This window comes from Acomys minous (genome assembly GCF_964271855.1).
Source record: "Acomys minous genome assembly, chromosome: 4".
Lineage (NCBI taxonomy): Eukaryota > Metazoa > Chordata > Mammalia > Rodentia > Muridae > Acomys > Acomys minous.
This window is the reverse complement of record NC_140486.1, coordinates 48,237,368-48,259,677: the sequence shown is the minus strand read 5'-3', so window position 1 is coordinate 48,259,677 and position 22,310 is coordinate 48,237,368. Positions and strand designations below refer to the sequence as shown.

Here is a 22,310-nt window from a genome sequence, read left to right as displayed (position 1 = left end):
AACAAAGACTGCATTGTCTCATAAATTAGACGGCAATTGTTTCTTCCTCTTCCGTTTTATGAAAGTTTGTATATTGTATTTGTGGCAGTGGTCCTCAGTTGGTGGGGCTGTTTGGGGAGGTAGTATAGGACTGCTGAAGAAAGTAAGTCACTGGGAATGAGCTTCAAGAGTTCATACCACTGACCCACACCCAGGTGCCTCTCTCCACTCGGTGTGCGTGTGTGTGGTTGAAGATGTAATCTGTCAGCTTTTTACTCTGCCTGCCTGCTGCCATACCTCCCCAAGCATTGTGGATTCTCCCTCTGGAAATGTAAGCAAAAATAAACTCTTCCTTCTCTCAGTCTCATTTGGTCATTGTGTTTTGTTGCAGCAACAGAAGAATAGCTAACAATGTTTTATTAGTTATGTTTTTATGGAGTTGATATAATTGACGATTAAAATCACCCATGGATAAACTTTTTTGTTTGGAAAGATGGAATTGCAAACTTAATTTGATATCCTGCTACTCCAATTTTCTATTTTCTGTTGGCAACTTGTTTTAAAAATCTCAAAATTGATGAAAGATATGGAATTTTTGACAGACATTATTTATAATATTAATTTTACCTTTTGAGCATTTAGGCTATACAATAATGCTCTTATTTTTATTGTAAATATTGGTGATACATGTTTTCCCCTCTTCTTATTATAAGCATTAGTATAAAAGTATCAACTTTATTATTTTTTTAAAACAAGCCATCATTCTCTTTGATACAATGCCTATGGATTTCTATTTTCTGTTTCATTTAGTTATACTATTATATTATAAAGTCTTCTATCTCCTTTGGATTTAGTTTTCTCTTCTGCTATCTTTCTTGTTTGCCTTAAACACTACTCTTTTAATTTAAATCAAAGCACATAAAATATGAATGAAATTGTACATTTTTCTCCATATGATACTTAAAATGAAGCTCATGAAACTTGATATCTTGTATTTTTATGAACATTCTATTTGAATGTATAATTTACATCTTCTTTGGTAGGTGTATCTTGCTTAATTTCAAAGTACTTTGGAGATACTATTTTATTAATCCCCAATTTTTTATCTGAGAATACACTCTGTAAAACTGCAGCCTTTGAATTGTTGAATTATTTTATTCAAAGTATCCAGTGTTCTGAAGTGTATTAATAAAAGTCCCATGTCTTCTGGAAAGTAAATGTAACACTTTTAGCACTTGAAAGGCAAAGGCAGGTGCTTCTCTGTGAGTTCCAGGCCAGTCTGGTTTACAGACTAAGTTCAAAGACATCTATAGCTACAGAGAAAAACTCTGCCTTGAAAGACCAAGAAAAATGCCATGTCCATTTGAAAAAATGTATATTCTGTAGTTAGTAAGAGTGAATATTTATAAATATTACTTAATATTGTTTAATAATATTTTAATATTACTTACACATAATTTCCTACTTATTTTATAATTCACTAGCAGAAATGTGTTAATTTTATCAAATATGATTGTGTATTTATCTGTCTATTTTCCTTCTAGAGTCTAGCATTTTTAAAAACCTTATTCAACTTGAAGCTTTTATTTGACTCACACAGGTAGGATGTTTTAGTGTGATGACTTGGTATTTGTCACATTTCAGTTCCTGATACAGGCATCCTATGGGTCTCCTTTTTGTGATATGGTGACCATATTTTCACTAAACTTTACAAAAGTGGGAGCACAGTGGGCTAAGCTGTCAGGCTTGATGAAGTGTGGTCCACCTTGGCCTGGCACTACCTGAGACAGGGAGGCTGAAGAGAAAAGCGAAAGATGAGTTAGGCAGTACAGAGGAATTTTTATCCAGGAACATAGCTACTCTGGCTGGGATACAGACACACCTTTAATACCAGGAGGCAGAGTCAAGCAGATCTCTAAGTTCAAGACCAGCCTGATATTGAGCAAGTTTCAGGTAAAGGAAACTTGAGGTCCAGGTGCTGCGGTACATGCCTTTAACCCCAGGACTTAGGAGAGAGAGGCAGGCAGATCTCTTGAGTTCTTTTCAGTGAGTTCAGTTGAGTGGATGAGTTGAGAGGCAGTGCAGTGGAGTTGAGTTTGTGGCTGTTCAGCTCATGGAATTCAGAGGCAGCTTTACAGAGACAGGTTGAAGAGAGAGCAAGCTAGACACAGGTAAAGACAGAACAAGCCAGAGAATGAGAAGAAGCCAGAAGATTAGAACAGATTGCTAGAGTTAGTTTGAGGCCAGGCAGAGTAACTCAGTCAGAGGCTGGGAGGGAAATCAGATTGAATCAGTCAACTTGGAGAGGAGTTTGAGCCAGAAGAGCTGAGTTGAACCAGGCAGCCAGAGTTTAGAATGAACAAGAAATAGTGAGTTTATTCAGCAGTAAATCTCAGAGGCTGAAAGTATTCTAGTCCTATATTAGATTGTATGCAGGCTAGAAGCTTTCAGGACTAGGCCTGGGTTAGCAGACAGAGGCAGTGAGCCTTGGAGATGACAATTAGCTCAGGCAAATAAAAGTCATTTTTAATAGGGAAGAACAGGAGGAAAGGCTGATATATGAAGACCAGGACAAAGGGAATTGCAGAGGAAGGGAGGAAGGTAACAAAAAAAGGAAGAGGGGAAAGTACTGGGCAGGAGCAGGTTGAGAGTTGTAGCAACGACAGTGCAGGTGGAGGAGCTGAATGTGGATACACGGAATTGGCAAGCCAGGAAGGGAGAAAAGGTATCAGCTCTGGGGCAGATGCAGAGCAGAAATCTAGTGGAAGACAGCTGTAACTCATCTTTTCTACTCTAATTCTGTGCCCTGGGGGGGCCTCTCACTGCTAGCCCATTAGCAGAATCTCATACTAACACCCCACTGCCCTAATTTACTTCTCTGCCATGCTAGAACACCAACCAATAGCAACTTGAGAAGGAAAGAGTTCAGTCTAGGTCCTGAGTCATAAGCCAACGTTGAAAAAATCAGGGCAAGAATCTGGCTCTACAAGAACCAAAGCAGAGACCACAGAAGAACACTGCTTACTTCTGTTTTGCTTGCCCATGTACTTTTATAATACAACCCAGACCCACCATCCTAGAGATGATGACACCTCCTATATTGTCCAGTAATGAAGAAAATGTTTCATAGATGTGTGCACAGGCCAGTTAAGTAGGGGCTATTTCTCAATATAGGTTCTGGGGGACTCTAGTCTGTGTCAAGTTGATAAATTATCTTCTGATGCTTGGGATCTGCTATACCCTCCTCTTTACAGCACAACCTCTTTGTTATCCTCTTTTTCCTCATCAGCATCTTAATGGCCTCCAAAGACCCATCTCCAAATACAGCAGTTTCTTTATCTTACTCCTGAAATACCATCTTCTCCTCCAATCCTTTTCTCTCTTTCCAGTTTGACTCCTCTGCCATTTTTTATCTTCTCACTTATGTCGTTGGAATTCAACATGCCCATTGTTTCCACGCTCTCCTATCACACTGCTCTGGGGCTGCAGCTGGACCAGGGCTGATGGAGAAGTGAGTTCCTAGGCCTGAGACGTAGAGATGCTAGACAGTGGGGAATTGGCATGGCTAGAACGTGGCATGGTAGATTCTAGGAAAAATGGTTCTTTTAAGGATGTGTCAAGAGTACAAGTTAGACAGGAGTTAGTGCAGATCAGAGACCTGCAAGCCCATAGACATCTGACGAGTGCACAGAAAGGCAGTAGGGCAGTAGTTAGTGAGCTCAGTTTGCAGTTCTTAGATCCTAGGCTCTCTGCCCTAGTGCCAACTGCTCCATCTTATAGTTCTTTATACAGTTGTGCATGATGTATCTTTTTTCCATAATTTTATGTGCAACCTGCATTTATACCTAACATAAATATTCTATTTTTAAAAAGAGTTGGATTTTTGCTTTTTATCCAGCATTATTAGTTCTGCCTTAAAATTGAAAAGGCTGGTCCATTTATGTGTAATATGCAATACTTTTATGGTTTTATCTATTTATTTTTGTACTCAACCCATCAATTTTCAATCCTCTGTTTATAACTTTGTTTCATTTTGCTTATGAAGTTTCACTGTTTAATTTAAACCTCCAGTTGTCTTTAGCTGTGATACTTTCTCTAGAAAATGTTGAAAATAGTCATTTCTTATAACAATCTACCTTATGTAAACATTAGACTAACTCACACACATAAAATACAAAATAGTTTTAAGTATTTGATCTTCATCCATTTTGCTATGGCACAGAAGTTCAATACAAGACAGAGAAGATGGCCACACGTAGTGGTGCATGCTATTAATCCTAGCACTTGGGGAGGCAGAGGCATGTGGATCTCTGTGAGTTTGAGGCCAGCCTGGTCTTACAAAGTCCAGGACAGTCATTACTACACAGAGAAACCATGTCTCAAAACAAACAAACAAGCAAGCAAAAGACAGAAGATATATTTGAGAAGTCATATGGTAGAGAAACTGTAAATATAATCAGATTACAAAAATTTTCAAAAATACTTTTATGTCTATAATATAGACTCTATTTTAACTGCAAAGAAATAAAGTGACATTAATGAAAAGAAATAGGCCTTCATCCAGATTTCAAGTCAAAATATTCACTAGAGAACTCATACTGGAAAGAATAACAAAAAAAATCAATGAATGTGAGAATTCATTTTTTGACTTCTCAGTTAAGACACATATGGAATAACATAAATTTGATCAATATGAGTTATATAGAGGACCCTTTAAAAGTTCATTGAGTCTTATGAGTCACATAAAGTCCACATTAGAGAATACTATGATAATACTAAATACAGAAAGCCTGAATTCTTTATCCACCACTGTACATGTAACAACTACAGTGAAGAAAAGCCTCATGAATATAAGAACAGTGAATATTCCCTCCAACTTTTTTATGCCAATTAAACTTTGAGTATAAAAATTGTGGAAAGCCCTTCATTTTTAAAATATATTTTGCAGCATAGCTGAGAACTCATGTTGAATTTCAAACCTATGGGTATAATATAATATGAGAAAGTCTTCATTTCTTATATTTTTAATGTACATATATAAATTGATATTAAAATGAAGACTTATTAAGGTGGGAAATCTTCACTTAATCATTAAAATTTCCATTACAAGTGAGAAAAATGGAAGAGTTCAATAATTATAAGACATGTAGGTTCTGCTCTTCCATTTATAACTATATAGATACAAATACGAATGAAATATTTATTTGAACAATGGGACAAATCTTCCAATCTCCTCCATATTTTACTAGGCATTATATATTATTCATGGGATAAAAACTATTTTAAAAGCCAACTTGGCTGGATTAAGTAACATATAAACAACTGATACAGCATTATTCCTGGGTGTCTCTGTGTTTCCGGAAAAAAATGAAAATTTGAACCATCAACCCAGACAGAGAAGACTCATATGCATCCAAGGGAAACCAATGCCTACTGTCTTCTTCATCTGGAACATCAAACCTCTCCTGCCTCTGAATAACGTAACTCCAGCTTTTGGACTCCAGGACTTGCAGTGCAGCTTCACATAGTCTCAGGCTTCACTGCTACTTTAGTTGGTTTTCTAGATTGCATGTAACATATTATGGGAGTTCTCAATGTCCACAAACATGTGAAATAAATAAGTAATCCTCTTTCTTCCTATATATTTTCTCTTTCTCTCTCTTTTACTTTGTATGGGTGCTTTTCCTGTGTGTATTTCTATGTACCACAAGCAGTGCCTGGTGACCATAGAGGCCAAATGAGAGAATCAGATCTCATAAAACTGAAATTACAGATGGTTATGAGATGTCATTTGGATCTGGAAGTAGAACCCAGGTCCTCGAGAAGACAAGATAGTGCACTTAACCACTGAGACATCTTCTCAGGCCTTCCCTTTGTTTCTCAATAGAGAGAGCAAATCACATTCAGCTGCTTCTCATGCCTCATGAAATATGAGAACTCACACTAGACAGAAATTATTTTAATATAAAGAAAGTGTAATATATATGAATATATGTCTTTCAAAGACATATGAAAATTCATACCAAGGAGAAATTATTTAACTATAAGAAATGTGATAGTCTATTTCTCTTTAATATATATGTGAGTACATACACTGAAGAGAACTCATACAAACAGGAAAAATTAAGTAAGCCTTCAAATAGTTCTCATTTTTTAGTCAGAGAGTAAAAACCAATAGTTATATGCCTGTTAAGATTATGGAAAAATATTTTAGCTTTTCTTCTTCTTTTAAGGATCTCTAAAAAGTCACACTAGAAAGAAACACAATAAATATTATCAAGGTGGGAAAACCCAAGGCGTATTTCTCCTTTTATGATGGAATAAGGGAATTGATTTTAAAAGAGAAATCTATAAAGTGAAAGTACGAAAATACTGGGGAAAGGACATTTCATGATACTTTTTCATATTTTTACTCCATGGGTCATGAAAATAACATACATGTTATGGCAATTAGAAAATAAATGCATAGTAATTATTCTATAAGAGACTGAGACATGGTTCATCATTGCATCCCAGGACCCAACTCAGGTGACAACACCTGCTTGACCTGAGGCCATGATGTCCACCAAAACTCTAAGTAGGCCACCTGTCCAAAAACCTTCCCCACTCATTTGATGTCTCTCCACCTTATCCACAGTCTCTTCTCCCCTCCTTGTGTCCATGCCCCAGCTATCAATTGGTGCAGAGGCCCCTGCTTGACCCAAGCCCATTATTACCACCAGAACTCCATGTAGACAGCCTATTCATGTACATTCTCCACTCTCTCAGTGGGCCTCACTATATCAGGATCTCCAACCCTCCACATCACCATGCCCTAGCCCCCAATCCAGCAGAGAACCCCCTGCTAAAGCAGAGGCCATGGAAGCTACTAGAAGTTCAATCTCCAGCTAGTTGGAGACCCTCTACTCAAACATGGGCCACTCCAGGCAAGAGATCAGATAGGAAACAGAAACCATAGAACAAAAGACTCTATCCAATGCAGACAAATTCTAAAATCAGTACCTAGACTATCATCACCTCAAACCCAGATGGCTAGATGCCAGTGTAAGAGCACAATCAGAAAAAAAACAGAAAGCCTGCAGATTTATAGAAACTGAAAACTCTCTGCTAAATAATAACTGTGTCAAGGCAAAAATAAAGAAATTGAGGACTTTGTAGAATTCAACAAAAATGAATACACAATATACCCAAACTTAAAGGACACAAGGAAAGGGGTGCTAAGAGAAAAGTTCATACAAGTGCTTACATTTTTAAAAAATGGAGAAATCTCATACTAGTATCTTAACAGCACACTAAAAAATTCTAGACCAAAAAGAAATAAGTGTACTAAAGAGGAGTAGGCAGCAGTAAATAATCAAACCGAGGGTTGAAATCAATAAAATAGAAACAAAGAGAATAATACAAAGAATCAATGAAACAAAGATTTGATTCTTTAATAAAACCAATAAGAAAGACAAACCCTCATACAAACTAACAGACAAAGAGAGAGTATCAAAATTAACAAAATTAGAAGCAAGAAGGGGGATAGCAACATACACTGAGGAAATCCAAAGAATCATTGGGTTATACTTTTAAAAACTGTACTCCACAAAATTGGAAAAATCTAAAATAACAACAACAATAGTAATAATAAGTGGACAATGTCCCCCAATAGATACCACTTACCAAAGGTGAATTAAAATCAGATTAAAACTTTAAGTAGGCCTATCACCTCTAAGGAAATAGCACAGCCATTATAAGTCTCCAAAACAAACAAACAAAGCCAAGGTCCAAATAGATTTAGTGCACAATTCTACCATTCTTTCACAAAATAGTTAGTGCTAATATTTATCAAGTTAGTCTACAAAATAGAAACAGAATGAATATTGCCAAATTTACTTTATGATGCCAAGACACTGATACTTAGACCACACAAAAAATTCAACAAAGAAAGAATTACGGACCAATTCCCTTCATGAACATACATGCAAAAGTACTCAATAGCCCTATCTCTAGAGGCATTGTATGTGTGACTGCCACATCGCATGTGCCTTAGCAGGTTGCCTAGAGGATAGATGCTGTCTATTCTCAGTGTTCTGATCTGGGAACATCTAAATGAAGAGTAGCATAAAATTTCCTGCAAAAAAAAGAGAGCCCGAGACAACCACCAGTCCAGAGCCAGGGTACCGGGACAGGGATCTCAGCTAAGACAACCACAAGTCTGGCACTGCACAGGCCTGGATGGCCTTTCAGGGTGGGAAGCAAGCAGGGACTAGAATAATCCCACCCAGGGCCCCTGGCATGTATGAGCCCAAAACAGATGACCCACAGACAAGGAGCAAGCAGGAGAGGACCCCTCCATATCAGTACCAGACAGGGGCCTAGCCTGAGAAGTCTGGGGCTGTGCAGGCCTGGAGTGGCAGACCATGTCCAAAATGACCCTCTGCTCAGTGCCAAAATGCAAAAATGGGACATAGCACTCCTGAGATGACTTCTGGATACTCAGAGATCACAGGCACCACTAAGAAGTGCAAGTGGAGAGACATGGAAGAGAAAGAGGAACAGAAGGATATAATAAGCACAATGACAGGCAGAATTGGAGACTCCAGGGTAGGATGTAACAGCCTCAGGTGAGTAGCCAGTGTTGCCACATGGGACGATGGTGGGGTCCTGGCCTGTGTTGTCGTTGGGGGACACATATGGATATGTAGCCCTGCAGCAGTAAGGGTCTTTACCACTAAAGGCCAGACAGACATCCCTGGCCTTGGATGCCACCAGGGACATGTTGATGTCTGAGAACTATGCAGAACTGACACCACCCTTCACCTGGACATCCTGGGAGAACTTGTCCTCGGGGCAAGAAAGTAGGAGAGCTGACCCCACCCCTAGCCAGCTGTAGTATTTGGAAGATTAGGCCCAGCACATTTCAGGAGTTGCAGGTGAGCCACCCTGAGGATACAAGCATGGGAAATCTGGCCCTGTCACTCATCTCCTGGGTGGTGGTGTGGAATAGGGAGCAATACCATCCACCCACCTCGTCTCTTATCATGTGCATCAGATGAGACACATGACTATGGGGTCATGAGAGCAGTAGAATTATCCATGTTCCTCGCCAGTTTCAGAAGTCAGGAGATCAGATCCAGTACCTCAACTGGCCAGCACAGTGGAGCTGACCCTGATGTCAGGAGTGTGGTAATGATAGCCCTGAGGGTGTAAGCATGGGAGAGATGAATCCTCTTTTCCCTTACCACCTATGGAAGGCAGGAGAATTGGCCTTGAGGTCATCAGGGTGGGAGAACTGGCCCTGCCTTTTGTTTGCTGTGCAGTGGCATCAGTAATGGAGAGGTCTCCTCCCCTACCTCAGCAGTGGGTGGGAGAGTTGGCCCCAATGGGATCATGAGAACAGGAGAACTGTCTTCTTTCACTCAGCTGCTGCAGCACTCAGGAAAACAGACCCTGCACATCACTTGGGCAGCACAGTAGAGCTGAGCCTGATGGCAGTGGCACGGGTGATCCAGCCCTGAGGGTGTGAACTGAGAGAACTTGCCCTACAACTTGTCTGCTGTGTGACAGTTGGAAGAGAGAGAGATTCCCTCACCCCTTGCCACATATAGCAGACAGGAGAGCTGGCCATGGGTTCATGATAGCAGGAGAGCTGTCCCTGCCCCTTACTTGCTGCAGCACTTGGGAGAGCAGGCACTTCATCTTGCCTGGGCAACACAGGAGACCTGGTCCTGGACATGGGGGTTTCAGGTGCACCTTCCCTGAGACTGTGAGCACAGGAGAGTTAGCCCTGCCTCCTGCTTATGGTGGTGTAGATGAGAGAAAGATGTTCTCCTCTCCTCCTTTATCCCTCGCCAGCTATAGCAGGCAAGAGAACTGGGAGAAGTGGCCATGTTCATCATGAGCTGCAACACTCAGGAGGGTGGGCCCTGCACCTCGCATTGGCTGCAGGGTAGAGCTGACCCTGGTCTAAGGGGGTTGCAAGTAAATCATCCCTGAGGGCTATGACCTGACCAGCTCAGATACCTCCCAGGGACAGATACAGGGATTTGGGTTGGCCCACAACATCTATCCCATCAATAAACTGCTGGAGTTCATGAAGGGGCTGGTCCTATAGATCCAGAACTACATGATCTCCGTGACACAGGACAACAAAAGGATATCTAAGAGGAGTCTCAGTGAATTTTCAGTATTGATAGAGTAGCAGAATCCTTAGATCTCATAGCAGACCAATAAATCATCAAAATGAACATTTGCAAGCAAAGCAGTGTGGACAAAAGAATGTACTTTGGGACACATTGTGACACGCAACAGCTCCCACAATGAGATTTCTTTCTGTTGAAAGGGTAGAGGGCAGGTATGAGGTGAGGGGGAGGTGAGTAAGATTGAGTACATGATGTGAAATTCACAGTAAAAATTTAAAAACAAACTCAATAAAATACTCATAAATCATATTCAAGGGCACATTTAAAAAATTCATCCACCATGATCAAGTAGCCTTCATCTAAGAAATTCAGGAATGGTTCAACATACAAAAATCAATCAGTGAAATACACTATAAAAACAACCTGTGCTGTAGGCTTTGACCTTTTTCAAACCTACTTTATTTGGTGTTCTTTAATGCTTATACTCCCCTTCCAACCCACCTACAATGGATAGAAAAGAAAAGAGGTTAATGAAAACAGGAGAAGTATACCTTTTTAGACTTAGTTCCTTGGAGAAATTCCATTCTTTGCAGTCATAATTTCAGCAGACCTGTTAAACAGTAAACCAGCAAGTCAGCAAAGGTTTCTGCAACTGCAGCAGCCAGGACCCATAGCAGTAGCTGGAACCTGGAACCTCGAGCCATTCTCTGCAACATTTCCCTCCAAGAACATCTTAAAGTGGAGCAATGAACAGACAAATGATAGGAAATGATGCCAGGACCAAAGAGCCAAGCCTCTTGTTTGAGATATCTATGCAGAGTACATAGTAGGATGTTTATCAGCTGGCAAAGACTATGCCCCTGCAAGAAACAGTTCCTCATATCATGTAAAAACATCATGTGTTCTCTCACAAGTCTGTTTCCAGCAGACAAACACCACATACCCTCCAACAAGTCTGTTTCACATCCCTCACTTTGAATCAAAACAAAAAACATGTTTGTATATGCTACAAATCCCCCTTTCTATTTAAAAATAAACTATATACAATAAGAGTAATTATGAGAACTGTCAGATAAAAATCACATTTACAAAGCCAAGTCCATTTACATTTTACAATCTTGGAGAAAGTATTCCACTGTATATTCTATCCTAATCAGTCCTATCCTAGTGTTCAAAATTGTCCTAAGACATTTTCTTATCATAACTTACATTTATCAACCTAAAAACATGTTTTAGATCTTAAACGACTAAAGCTTAATTGTAGAAATACTATGGCTATCTAGTATTCAACCTCATCAGAGACTTAAGGAGGAAATATTATCTAATATGTAAGAAGTTCAGGCATACAACTTCCAAAAGCACAGACATGACAAAGATAGCTGGCTGCCTGGACAATCACCAAAGGTTTTTATGTATCATTGGGTCATCCAATCTTCAGCCTACCAGCCCAGAATATCTGACAGACTTTTCTGTGAAGCAGGAGTTTTGAAGGACTGCAAAGTTGGACGGTCAAGCTCCCAGTGTCATGCTTGTTCACAGTTTGGACAGTCGGCTTTCTATCCGCAGTAGAGATAAGGACAGTTTTTGATCCAATGGCTACTTTGCCACATTTGTTTCTTTGATGCCTATCATCTTCATTAAAGCAAATTGGAGGTATGGTCAGGAGCAGATATGTCTCTGTCAGAAAAGCCTTTTATTATTAAATGTCATATTCTGTAGATCTCTGAAAAGTTTGGAGACTATCTATTTATTTGCTATAGTCCATAATCATATCTATCTATCTATCTATCTATCTATCTATCTATCATCTATCTATTTATTGAGGAATCAACTTCTCTATCTCAGTATATCTACATAAACAAATTGTTTCTAGCTATGTACTATCTGCTTAACCTTGAAAACATATACAAGAGACTAAATAAAGGTTATCTCTGCAATTAACTAAACTAGTATCCAACAAGACTACAAAGAAGATGTATAGGTGACTAGCTACTAAGGTTCATTTTCAACCATCTTGAATAGTTAGCTTTCATAAGCCTGTAACTTTATATCACATTTTCAAGTGAGTTGCATACAAACAATACATTAAGAAAAAGCTGAATAAAATAATCTTACATTTCTAACAATATACAATACCAACATAAAATATTCGAAGCTAGTAGATTCACAATCTACCTTTTATCCATCCTTTTATCATTCCCCTTTTTCCTCCTCTTCCCTAACACTAGATAGGATAGAAGAATAAGAGAGAAAGAAGCACAGAGGGGAGAAAGAGAGAAATCTCTAAATCTAATTTTTCAAACTTACAAGCAACCCCTGGACAATAACAAACATTATTAACTCAACAAAATACCCACACCACCTATTGGAAGTGGGATTGTCATGTTTTTAATTACTTTTTGCTTTGGGGGAGGAATATTGAATGGCTGAGAAGCACTTAAAGAAGTGCTCAACATCCCAAGTTATCAAGTAAATGCAACTCAAAACAACACTGAGATTCCACCTTACACCTATCTGAATGGCTAAGATAAAAAACTCAAGTGAAAGAAGGACATGACGGTGAGGATGTGGAGAAAGGGGAACACTCCTCCATTGCTGGTGGGGGTGCAAACTTGTACAACCTCTTTGGAACACAATCTAGTGCTTTCTTGGGAAATTGGGAATAATTCTACCTTAAGATCTAGCCATACCACTCCTGGGCATATATCCAAAAGATGCTCTACCATACAACAAGGAACTTTGCTCAACTATATTCATAGCAGCTTTATTCATAATATCCAGGATCTAGAAACAACCTAGATGTCCCTCAACTGAAGAATGGATAAAGAAACTGTGGTACATTTACACAATGGAATACTATTCAGCTATTAAAAACAAGGAAATCTTGAAAATTTCAGGCAAATGGATGGAACTAGAAAAGATCATCCTGAATGAAGTAACCCAGACACAGAAAGACACACATGGTATATACTCACTCATAAGCAGATATTAGCCACATAATACAGGACAACTACACTACAATACAGAGACTGATGTACCAACCAAGGACCATGTATGATGTGGACCTAGAACCTCTGCTTAGATGTAGGAGCACAGTCTGCTTGTGGGTTCCACAATATGGAGAGTAGGTACTACTTCTAACATGGACTCTGACCCCCCAACTTTGATTACTTCCCCCTGACAGGGCGGCCTTACCAGGCTGCAGAGGAAGATGTTACAGGCAGTACAGATGAGACTTCACAGGCTGAGGTCAGATGTTAGGGGAAGAGGGCTCCCCTTTCTGAGGACTAGGCAAGGGAGGGAGGGAGGGTCCATGAGGGAGGGATGTGGACACAATCATGTGAATAATTCAAACTGCAGAACAAGCGGTAATTTATATTTCTAATCCCACTACATGGAAATAGCTCTGAGACTGGCTGAGACATGAATGTCTATGCATATACAATGCTTTTTTGCCTACAGAATCCCTGTGAGTTATTATTTGATGCCATTCTTTGTATGGCATGAATGAAGATTTACAGATTTTTTTTCTGTACAAAGAGCAGAGAACCAGACTTAATTGTTCTGTGCATCACACTGTATAATGCTTGTGAGAAATTGTATGTTTTCAGAACAAAAGAACTGGACACTGATGCTGGATCAAACCTGACAAGATTCATTTCTCTCACCATGCTGGACACTAACATCCTGCATCCTTCATGTTCCAGCACCAAGTGCTTCCATTGCTGTTCCTCATCAGAACAGGACAGCTCCCAAGACAGTGTTGAAGAACGCTCCCAATATGAATTGGTCCAGCATTTCAGACTGTCCTACACAGGACTCTAATTAAGCCTAGAATTTTACAACATATAGAAACTAGACCACAAATGCTATTCCTAGCTTGTTTAAGCATTTTCCCCAATTTTATTTGGACCCCTACAAATATATTTATTATTTGTCCCAAATCAGCCAGAAGAAATTAAGAGAATGATAACCGATTTCCCTTAAGGGGGTTGGGTAGGTTTTGGGTTGCTTTCTTGGGTGATAGATGATTATTTTCACTGGGAGTAAATTGGGACCAATAAGTTATTATTGGTCTTAGAGAAAAAACAAGCTTGGACTCCAGGATGTCTCCCCTTTCTTTATCCCTTTCAATGTGATTTTGTAGTAAATGGCAAAATGGAGTGCCAGGTCTTCCTTTCCATGTGGAAGGACATTCCAGTTTCAGATTAAGAAATGTCATTTAAATGCTGAGCATCATGTCTCTTTGATGCTGTAGCCATGAGAATGTCCCAAACACCAAACTATTCTTATCCTAGGATGACACACTTTCCAGGAAGTTGCAAAGCAACAATTTTTATACTATTGACAAGAGAAATGTGAAAGGAAAAAACATGCTGTACTAATCCTCGAAGCTCACTAATGACATTTGGATTTTGGTTGACTGTCGGGAGACATTTTTAAAGGCTCTCTTTCCATATTTTGGTTCTTTTATTTCTCAATCCTCACTCCCTGATCTAGGATCTGTTCAATATTGTCCAGAGCGGGCTCTGGCAAGTGGCGCCCAAAGTGGAGCTCTTAGACACTGGGGATTTAGTGAAGGACACTGCAAGAAAAAAGTGAGCTCATGTAAAATAAAAAGGTAAGAGTGTGGTGATAATCTCTTGAGAGTAAAAATGTGCCAATTGTCACTTGCTATTTGTACATATGCTTAAAATTATGCTGCAGACCCAAGGAACAAAGGTAAGTCAACAACAGTTGTTTAAATTTTTAGAGTTTATAGAAAACGTTTGTCCATGGTGCCCTGAAGAGGGAACAGTAAACTTGGAAAGGTAGAAAAAAAGCAGTAGTTAAGTTACAAGATCATTAAGATTATTTTGGACCTAAGAAGGTTTCTATAAATACTTTTAGTTTGTGGGCTTTGGTTAGAAATAGTTTAGATCCTAGGCATAAAAGATAAAAGATTCAGTTTCAATGAAAAAATATAGTCTCCTTAATGGACAACTGGAGAGAAAGGGAAATTAAACTGTCTGTGCCACTAGAAGAAAACTACACAGAACCAACAGTTGAGCTATTAAAAGGAAAAATAGATGATTTTCTCCATCCAGAGGACACAAAAGACTTAGAGGAAGAAGAGGTTAAATATAACACTAAGGATTAATTCCCTCCATTCCTAATTATAAATGTGACAGAGTTTGCAAATATGGGGTCTGATGGGGTTGAAGACCAGATCGTTTCATTTTACAATTAAGCTTAGTTGTTCAGGGATTAAGATGTTTTTAGGTCTAGATAGATGTTTTAAGTTGATAATGATGAGATATGATAGATACTGATTTACATTCAGAATTTTAGATGCACCAAGACAGGAAAGATTTTTTTCAAGACTGTCAAATACAAATAACCAAAATACTAAGAATGCAACATTTATATAATTCCTGATTGTGTGATGGTTCTTCTCACTATAGGTAGTTTATTGTACATATGTGTAATAATATAAATGTATATGTAAAATAAATATGTAAAAATAAAAAAATGTTTAACAAAAAAAGAGCCCCCCAAAATGGAGTTATGTTAGAGGAGAAAAAATAAAATATATCATTAAATTAAATAAATAAAAATAAAAATAAACTTACTAATACAGTGGGATCTCTGTCCTTAAAATTACAAAAGCTACAGTCAAAACAGCTTTAAGAGAGAATGTTTAATACTAATAGCCCAGCACCTACTATCGTAGCTAGATTGGAACAGACACTAAAATTGACAGTTAAGGAGGATTGACAGTTGGGGAAAGAGATGGTTGGCAGAGTAGTTTATTTTAGTTTACAAGTAGATTAGAATACATTTAGATTCTGCCCAGCCATAGTGCTGACAGCTTTAAAGTACATTTCAGTCTTTCTGTGTCGGTTATCAGCTTCCTACTACTCTAAACTACTCTAAACCTCACTGTATATATATATATATATATATATATATATATATATATATATATATATATATATATATATATATATATATATATATATATATATATCCCAAGCACTTGCCAATCTGATCCTCAGGCCACTTCTCTACTCCTTCCTTGTCAACTGCCAACTGTCTCTTTCCGTGGCTACTCCCTCTCTCCAGGAAGTCCCACCTTCCACTTCCTGTCCTTCTGCCCAGCTAATTGGCTAAACAGTGCTTTATTGACAGTTGTTACATCCACTCAAGACATTCCTCCACAAAGGGCCTCACAGGCCTAAATGTACGCCTATAGTAAGAAAAAAATCCCAAGGGTTATTAGATACAGGGCTGATGTTTCTGTGCTAGATGAGGATCAATGGCCCTCCATTTGGCCTAAGCAATCCTCTATTACCCACCTACAAAAAAATTAAATAAAGTCAAAACTCTAAACAAAGTAGTGACAAATTATTTTTGAAAGACAAAAACATAAAAAAGACTTTTAAGCCATACACTGTTCCAGGGTTGCCAGTTAATCTTTGGAAAAGAGATATGATGGAGTCACATGGGAGTATATCTTCATAGTCCCAACAATACAGTTACTAACCAGATGTTTAACCAAAGATTTTTGCCCAATTTAGGATTGGATAAAAATGGTCAGGAAATGCAAGAACCCTTGTTGCCAATGCAACAACCCCTAAAATGAGATTGAGATATTTTTAAAGGGATCACTGAACAAACAGCCTGTGCTCTACAGAGATCCTATAACTTAAAAAGTAAAGAACATGTATGAATGCATCAATGGTCCCTTACAGCAACAAAACATAACTCCTAATTTTCCATGAAATTCTCTGATTTTCATTGTTTAAAAAAAGTCAAAAAATGGAGGCTATTACAAGACCTTTAAAAAGTAAATGAGACTATGAAACTGTTGAGAGCTTTACAACCAGGGCTATCCATTCCTTCTACCATACCTAAAGATACTTATAAGATTATTTTGGATTTAAAAGACTGTTTTTCTACTATTACTCTGGCTCCTAAAGACTGTAAAAGATTTGCTTTCAGTATGCCTTTAACAAATTTTTTTAAAGCCTATGAAAATATACCATTGGTTGCTGCTGCCGCAAGGCATGGCAAATAGCCCAACTTTATGTCAAAAATTTGTAGCTCAGACAGTCACTCAAACTCGAGTGACATATCCTCAATTATATGTTGTACCTTGTATAGATGATATTCTTTTAACATCTAAAGATAAAGACATTTTGTTAGCTGCTTATGCTCATCTACAAGATGCTTTTAAAAATCAAGGGTTAATAATAGCTCCAAAAAGACTCAGCAAATCATACCTTCTCTTATTTAGAACATAGATTATACCCTAAAGCTATCTTACCTCAAAAAAATTCAAATTTAAAAAGACAATTTGACTATTTTAAATGACTTTCAAAAACTCTTGGGGGGTTATTAATTGGCTTTACACCTAATTTAAAATTAGCTACTAGAGAGTTAAAGCCTTTATTTAATATTTGTAAAGGAGACTCTGATCCATCATCATATAGACAATTATCCAAAAAAGACCAAAAAAAAAAAAAAGCTTTAGCTAAGGTTAAGTCAGCCATAATACAACAAATTATACAATGTATTGCCTACTCAAAAAATCAAAAACATATATTTTAGCTACTCAATATACTCCTACTACTGCTTTTTGGCAAAAAAAAAAGGTCCTTTACTGTACATTCACCTCTCAACTTCTCCAACAAAGGTGTTGACACCTTATGATAAATCTGCAGCCTGTTTAGTCCAATTAATTTAAAAAATTCTCATAAATATTTTGGTATTGAACCACATTTGATTAAAATTCAATTTACTAAATGACAAGTTAACTGGTTATTCCAAAATAATGATACATGAGCTATTGCATTTACTCAATATATGGACAAAATAGATAATCATTATCCTAATAATAAATTGTTACAGTTTGTAAATATCCATTCTGTAGTATTTCCAAAAATCATAAAATATGATCCTATACCAGGAGCTTAGACAGTCTTTACTGATAGATTATCTACTGGGATGGTTGTTTATGTAATACAAGACCAAAAGTATACTTTACAAACAAATTCAACATCAAATCAAGTGGTTAAATTAAGGGCAATTACAGCTGTCTTCAATATAATGGCTAATGCTTCTTTTAACCTATACACTGATAGTCAATATATAACTCAAGCTTTACAATTTTTAAAAACGGTTCCATATATTGAGATGACTAATATTCAAGTACAAATATTGTTCTCTCAAATACAAAGGCATTTATATACAAAGACTCCTCCTTCCTATATCAGTTATATTCAAGCTCATTCTAGATTGCCTGGTCCTTTAACAAAATAAATGATATGACAGATCAAGCTACTAGACAAGTATAGTTTACTCAGGTTAAGCTTGCTCAAAAATCTCATGCTTTATATCATCAAAACAGTCAAAGTTTAAAAAACAGTTTTATATTATTCAAGAAGCTGCTAGACAAATTTGTTAAACAATGTTCTACTTGTCCACAATTTCATACTGTTCATGAATATAAAATAAATCCTAGGGGGTTGATCCTAATTAATTATGATAAACAGATGTTATTCATAGCCCAGAGTTTAAATTTTAAAATATGAACATGTTACTATAAGTACTTATTCAAGGTTTATTATGGCTACTAGACAAACAAAAAAACAACTAAACCTATTGTTTCTCGTTGTCTAAAGTGTTTTTGCTACACTTGGTATCCCAGCTACTATAAAAAAAAATAATGGTACAGGGTATACAAGCCAAAAGTTTCAAGGCTTTTGGGTTAAATTCTCAATCAATCAAAAAACTAAAATTCCTCATAATCCCCATGGTCAGAGGATTATGGAATGTGCTCGTGGCACTTTGAAAATCAATTACATAAAATTAAAAAAATTATACCCCTTCTCTTCACATGATACTTTAAATCATGCTCTTTTATTTTAAATTTCTTAAATGTGGGTGCTCTTGGTCATTCTGCTGGAGAAAGGTTATGGCATCATAAAACTCAGAATACCCATGCTCAGGTTAAATGGAAAGATCCTCTTATGGGGGGATGGCATGGCCCCAATCCAGTGATACTAAGTGGACAAGGACATGTTTGTTTATTTCCACAGAATTCAGATGGTTGCCGAAAAGGTTGATGCATTTTGCTGGAACTGAATATAAGACAGCTGATGCTATGGATGATGGAGACGGCATGATAGATGATGCAGGCTGATGGAGAGCTGTATTGGACCTACATTTCAGATCCTCCACTTTTATATCCTGCAGTTTGGAAATACTTCTCTGCCTAGTTGTGTTGTAGTCTATGATCATAGCCTTATTGTACGTGGAGGACTGTGTACCAATGTTGAACTGTTACTTCCCAAAGGTAATCTTGTCGAGGTAAAGATTTCACCACAAAAAAATTTACCATGTGGACCAGAGACACAATAGAGCAACAAAACTTTATTGCGGAGATGTCTAGGGACAAATCATTACAATATAATGTGACTAAAAGCAACAGATTTCTATTGGACTGGTCAGGTAATCAAATGGGGGCTACTAAAGAATCACCTCAAACAAATTAGGACAATTGGAAAAAAGGACTATTTGCTGAACTGTGGTGGTTGGATTCAGGGAATCCTCAGACATATGTATGAAAACGTGTTGTGGCCATGGGCCACATAGGACTCATAGAAACAACAGTCCTGGATGCCCTCTATCAGAAATTGGTATTTCAATAGCCTTTCTTTATTATAGTCCCAGTTAATGTTTCAGGAGCTTGATATAATGAAAAGGGTTTACAAGTTTTGAAAGAACTAAAAAATGCTTTAAGTAGACAACAGAGAATGATAGAATTGATTATAGCTGGGATTCCTGCTTTCATTACTCTTATAGCTACCGCCACCACTGCTACAATTACTTTGTCTCAAAAAGCACAAATTGCCTCTTTTGCAAATCAATTATCTAAAAATGTCACTTTGGCACTTGGAACTCAAGAAGACATTGATGTTAAGATAAAGCATAAGTTAGAAACATTATATGAGATGGTACAATTTCTAAAAGATAAAGTTCTAGGAGTAAAAGTTAGAGCTCATTTAAATTGTCTTGCAAATTATGATTGGATTTGTGTTACTCCTAAGGTATATAGTTAGAGTGTGTATAATTGGAACTTAGTTAAAATTCACTTACAAGGAGTATGAAATAACACAAATGCTTCTATTGACCTAATACAGTGGCATCAAAAAATCTTAAACTTAAAAAAATTCTAAACAGCTCAAATTTGTCACAGCTAAAACAACAAATATTCTAAATAGATTAAAGGCCACTCTATCTTCTTGGTCATCTTCTACCTCTCTTTTAGGAGGAGTTATAAACTTAAGCATATATGTTTTACTTGGCATTTGTATATTACCGATTTTGGTCAAAGCAATGGTCAACTCCTTCTAAAAAGTTCGAGCTAAAGTGCATAATGTCAAATTGCAAACACTGCTATAATCCCTCTACAGAGGCTGGCAGTCAAAAATAGGTAAAATCTTATTAGGGATAGGTCAACCTAAAATGGAACATAAATGCTGAAATCCCTGTAACAACGACAGGTAAGACCTATACCCTGAATAGGACAACCTAAGACAGACATAGTCAGTCTGCACCTTAGCTAGTAGGCTATGGCTTTTTAAAAAAATAATAATAAAAAGGGGGTATGTCTGGAGCCATTTGTAAACAATCTCTGTCCATAAGCATTGCTCTCGTGCTCTCTGCTCCAGCATAAGAATCACATGGATTGCTGAGACCATGATTAAATGAGATGTTCTGCCAAGTATACACTCAGGGTCTTCAGGATTTCAGAGAAAGTACACTGTGGCATGAAGGCTGAGAGTCGATTGAGGTTACACTGTCCTGGGAGAATGTCATCATTATCTCCTGAGAGCGACCTTCTGCTTTGTATAAATTGAACTGGTGAATAAAGTTAAGGGGTCATGCAGTAAGGACTGCAGGCCCTCTCGAGCCTATCCTGTGTTTCTGACTATGTCTTGCCTCAGTTTCTTATTTCAGTTCCTTTATCAATCCTCATTCCCTGATCTAGGATCTGTTCGATATTATCCAGAGTGGCCTCTGGCAGCTGAGAAACTCCAATTATAAGGTGGCTTTTAAAAACAGTATTGATGTCTTCTACTTCAGATCCTTGCCAGATGGGACGAAAAAAATCAGCTGTTATTAAGACGTCAGCATCTGTGGTGGGATGAAGCATCGTTAGGTGTATGCCTGTAGTGGTTTGAATATGAGTGGCCCCTATGTTTTTATAGATTTGAATACTTGGTCACAAGGGAATGACACTATTAGGGGGCATGGACTTGTAGGAGGAAGTGTGTCATGAAAGGTGAGCTTTGAGGTTCCAAATGCTCAAACCAGGCCCAGTGTCTTCCATCTTCCTTCTGTCTGCCAATCCAGATATGAAACTATGGGCTCCTTTTCCAGAACTATGTCTGCCTTAGTGCCACCATGTTTACCACCATGACTATGACGGACTAAGCCTCTGACCCTGTAAATATTTTCATTTATAAAAGTTGGCATTGCCATAGCGTCTCTTTACAGCAGTAGAAACCTTAAGTAAAGCAATACCCAAGAGTTGTATAGAGGGTTCTTGACATGGATCAATTCCCATCTTCTTGAGGAATCACCACACTGATATCCATAGTGACTGTACAAATTTGTTCCCACAAGCAGTGGATGAGTGTTTTCCATACTTCACATCCTTACCAGCATGAACCGTCACTTGTTTTATTGATCTTAGGTGTTCTGATGGGTGAAAGATGAAATCTCAAACTAGTTTTCATTTGCATTTCCATGGTGGCTAAGGATGTTAAACATTTCTTAAAGTGTTCCTCAACCACTTGGATTTCTTTTTTTTGAAAATTCTGGTTAGATCTGTACCTCATTTTCTGTTTTTTTGTTTGTTTGTTTGTTTTGTTTGTTTGTTTGTTTGTTTTCATTAATTTATTTAGTCACTTTACAGCCTAATTTAAGCCCTTCCCTTTTCTCCTCCCAATCCCATCCTCACACTCCCTTCCCCCATTCCCTTCTCCCCTCCAATCCACCCTGGCACATCAAGCCACAGGAGAAGCACATCTTCTCTCACTTAGTCCAGACAAGGCACCTCAGCTAGGGGAAAGGAATCCAAAGTCAGGCAATAGTCAGAGACAACCCATAATCCTATTGTTAGGAAACCCACAGAATAATCAATCTTCATAT

The 22,310-nt window shown here is 37.8% G+C and overlaps 1 long non-coding RNA gene across 1 annotated transcript; it reads left to right on the top strand.

Moving 5' to 3' along the window:
- Window positions 1-1,533: 1,533 nt before the first annotated feature.
- LOC311596593 lies at window positions 1,534-19,609 on the top strand. Its single transcript, XR_014778888.1, has 3 exons — window positions 1,534-1,579; window positions 14,607-14,727; window positions 19,190-19,609. It is a non-coding gene; the product is annotated as an uncharacterized lncRNA (long non-coding RNA).
- The last annotated feature ends 2,701 nt before the right edge of the window (window positions 19,610-22,310 follow it).